The sequence below is a fragment of the Rutidosis leptorrhynchoides genome, chromosome 5, assembly GCF_046630445.1.
Source record: "Rutidosis leptorrhynchoides isolate AG116_Rl617_1_P2 chromosome 5, CSIRO_AGI_Rlap_v1, whole genome shotgun sequence".
Classification (NCBI taxonomy): domain Eukaryota; kingdom Viridiplantae; phylum Streptophyta; class Magnoliopsida; order Asterales; family Asteraceae; genus Rutidosis; species Rutidosis leptorrhynchoides.
In genome coordinates this window covers 113496497-113500850 of record NC_092337.1, presented here as the reverse complement: position 1 = coordinate 113500850, position 4354 = coordinate 113496497, and positions in this window count along the sequence as shown.

Here is a 4354-nt window from a genome sequence, read left to right as displayed (position 1 = left end):
CCCTAAGGACGATCCTCATTGTTTCTCCTAACAAGGACAATGTTGCGTCCGATCACTTATTATGACCATACAGGATGTATCCATTCCATCCTAAAGGGAGTCAAGTCTCCCGAACGACACACTTGCTGATTTATTTCAGAAGTTGTAGTCCAGACCAGTTGTAGGGTGACGAAAAGTCTTGAAAAGTCATTGCTAAAATCGACTGGAAATCTACCAGGCCTCAACATCAAACAGGAAAACTGGTAGTCAAAGCTTATTTCAATGAGGGAGATTTGCTAGCCAAATGGGAAGCGCACCATGATACACAAATTGTCAGTGATTGATCAGATTCCCAGTGGATAACCTCCGGAAAGGTAATATATCAGCTTTTAAGCCTGATGAACTTCAATCTTTATGATTGACTTAACGGATTAGATAATTACCTCATGATTATCAATGATATCCGGACGTAATGTGTATCCTCCTAAGCACATTATTTTCTACCGACATCTCATGATGTTAGGTACCGTGGGAGGGATTGGCTTGACCAATAGCGGGAAACCCGCACTCATTTTTTTTCAAAATTCAAAAATCCGACAAAATCGGAAAACGTGTCTAGTATTAAAAACTAGCATGATATTTTCAAAACCATAAAACGTTTTCATCAAGGTCCTGATTTCCCTAGGATCAATTTTTTCGGATACTTGGCTCTAATCTACCAAAAATGTGTGTGTGTTTCCATTGTGTATAAAGCATGCGTGTGATTTCAATAAAAGTGTACTATACTTAAAGCGTGTGTTTCCATAGTGTATATAGCGTGAGTGTGTTACTTAAAGTGTGTGTTTCATATAGTGTGAGTTGTGTTTCATTTCAACGTGTGTGTTTCGTGTGTTTCGAGTAATTCATGTAATGTTTGTAATCTATCAATTACATCATATATATCTATCGCAATATCACTTAAAACGCTCTATAATCGAAGATAATGAAGGTGATCTACAAGTAATAAGACAAGATGCGCGAATTTGTATCGGAAGAATGATTTGAAAAGAATTTCGATGATTTATGACATTGGTTGATCCCGATACGAGTTAGGGTCAAGATAGCACTCTAAAATGATATAACAATGCTTCCGATATGTTAGGCTTCGTCCAAATGAGCTAATATTAAAAAGAAAACGAAACAGTGCCTTAAATCCAACCAGGACGCCGTCTAGGGTCCCAGGACGCCATCCTGGCCTTTTAACTGGGACGCCGTCTTGCTCTGTAAAGTGGGACGCCATCCTGCCTTTTAGGACGACGTCCCAAAGTAGGTGTACCCGACTTTTCTGCTTTTTACCTAATTTCTCCACCTTAAAACCTCATTTTTGGGACTGTTTCAAAAGGAGTTACGCACCAGAGAGTTTTAGAGACTATTTTCAGGAGCATATTGGAGAATTCCAACCTCTTTGAAGAGGCTCAACATCAAGGCATCATCCATCAACATCTTCTTCATCCAAGAACTCTTGTTCTTGTAGGTTATTCACTTGTTCTCAGAAATGATTTCAGTTTATAATTTGAATGTATTGTTGTCTGTTACCATGATTGTTGGCTAGTTTCTATAATGTTTGTCTAGATTAATAACCAAGGTATTGGATGTAAACTTATTGATTGAATGTATTATGCGTGATAGATTGAAGCTTGAATTAAGAACCATGCTTATTGTTGTTAAAACCATTTGTATCTAGTTAATTGATATGTTGTTGATAAAGAGAACTCTTGTTGATGTATCATATTGATTTACAATCAACTTGTCTTAGATTGATTGTTTGCTAAACCGGACCAAGGGGGTAAACTAGATTAAAACGGTTAAACAAAATAGGAATGAATTGTGTAGAGCGAACGCAAAGACAATTGTTATTCAAGTCTTTGATCTTGTTGATCAACTAGTCACAAACGAAAAGGTCTAAGTTATAGGGAACCCTCGCTTAGTAATTCTAGTTTGAGTACTTGCTAAAGAGAACTCTTGGCGAGTCGATTTAGGTGATTAGCATACTTATAGTTATTTGATTACAAATACAAGAACTATAGTGAAAAGGGAACCCTTGATCTTGTTATTGTATTTGCGTGTTTATCCGAGAGAACTCTTAGTGAACCTATTAGATAACTACACACATAATTATTCAATCAGGGCTTAATATCTAATTTACATCCAATACCGAGGGTAAAATATCTAGATAAACATTTCATCTCTTTGATTTAATTCAAAACTATCTTACTTGCTTTATTTGCACTTATTATCATTTCATAAAATCAAAAGACTAAAAATATTGTTTTTACATTTAACCTTCTTTGATTTGGCTAAATCGTTAAAACAGCCACAAAACATAAAACTTGTACTTTTACTTTAATTCACTTAGTTAATCATAATATAGTTTCTAATTCTAGTTTGACTGATATAATTGTCCTTGGAACGATACACGGAACTAAACCAGTTTCTATACTACTACACGATCGGGTACACTGCCCGTTAGTGTGTAGCAATCTCTAAAACCGGTATTTTCCATACGATAATTCATATACCACTTTTCGCACATCAGTTTTCCTAATCTTCTAGGAATATATGGTGTTCCTCTAATACTAGCCGTCGTTTTCCACAATGGTTTAGAAAAACCTGGTGGTTTAGAGGTTCCCGGGTCATTGTTACATTTTAAAAAATACGGATGTTTCCGATACATATAAAGTTCATCGGGGTTGGAATCGGGTTTCTCTATTTTTATACCTTTTCCCTTATTATTTTCTTTCGCTTTATTAAATTGGGTCGAGGTAATTTCTATAACATCATCGGAATCCTCATCAGGATCCGATTCATCAGAAAATTGGTAATCTTCCCAATATTTTGCTTCCTCGGCGGAAACACCATTGACCAGTATTAACTTTGGTCCGTTGGTTGAGGATTTTCTTTTATTTAATCGATTTACTATAGGTATCAATATTTCTTCCTCCGGAACCTCTTCTTCTTCTTCTGGTTCCTCCTCTTCTGATTCCTCCTCTTCTGGTTCCTCTTCTTCCGGTTCCTCCTCTTCCGGTTCCTCCTCTTCCGGTTCCTCTTCGGGAATTTGTGAATCTTCCCAAAATATATTCGACTCTTCATTATTATTAGTTGAATCGATGGGATTTGTACTAGTGGTAGACATCTATCACACAATATCAAACACATTAAGAGGTTAATATATCACATAATATTTACATGTTAATAATATATAGTTTTCAACAAAAGTGTTAAGCAATCGTTTTTAAAGAAAACACGGTCGAAGTCCAGACTCACTAATGCATCCTAACAAACTCGGTAAGACACACTAATACAATTTTCTGGTTCTCTAAGACCAACACTCAGATACCAACTGAAATGTCACGTTCATATTGATTATAAACGTTCCATATTAATTGATTTCGTCGCGAGGTTTTGACCTCTATATGAGACGTTTTTCAAAGACTGCATTCATTTTTAAAACAACCATAACCTTTATTTTATCTATAAAGGTTTAAAAAGCATTACGTAGATTATCAAATAATGATAATCTAAAATATACCGTTTACACACGACCATTACATAATGGTTTACAATAAGAATATATTACATCAAAAATAAGTTTCTTGAATGCAGTTTTTACATAATATCATACAAGCATGGACTCCAAATCTTGTCCTTATTTTAGTATGCAACAGCGGAAGTTCTTAATAATCACCTGAGAATAAACATGCTTAAAACGTCAACAAAATGTTGGTGAGTTATAGGTTTAACCTATATATTATCAAATCATAATAATAGACCACAAGATTTCATATTTCAATATACATCCCATACATAGAGATAAAATTCATTCATATGGTGAACACCTGGTAACCGACATTAACAAGATGCATATAAGAATATCCCCTATCATTCCGTAAAATCCTTCGGACATAATAAAAAAGAATTCGAAGTACTAAAGCATCCGGTACTTTGGATGGGGTTCGTTAGGCCCAATAGATCTATCTTTAGGATTCGCGTCAATTAGTATACCGGTTAACTAATTCTTAGGTTACCAAGAAAAAGGGGCATATTCGGCTTCATCATTCACCCATATAATATAGTTTCAATTACTTGTGTCTATTTCGTAAAACATTTATAAAACTGCATGTATTCTCATCCCAAAATATTAGATTTTAAAAGTGGGACTATAACTCACTTTCACAGATTTTTACTTCGTCGGGAAGTAAGACTTGGACACTGGTCGATTCACGAACCTATAACAAATATGTACATATATCAAAGTATGTTCAAAATATATTTACAACATTTTTAATACGTTTTAATGTTTTAAGTTTATTAAGTCAGCTGTCCTCGTTAGTAACCT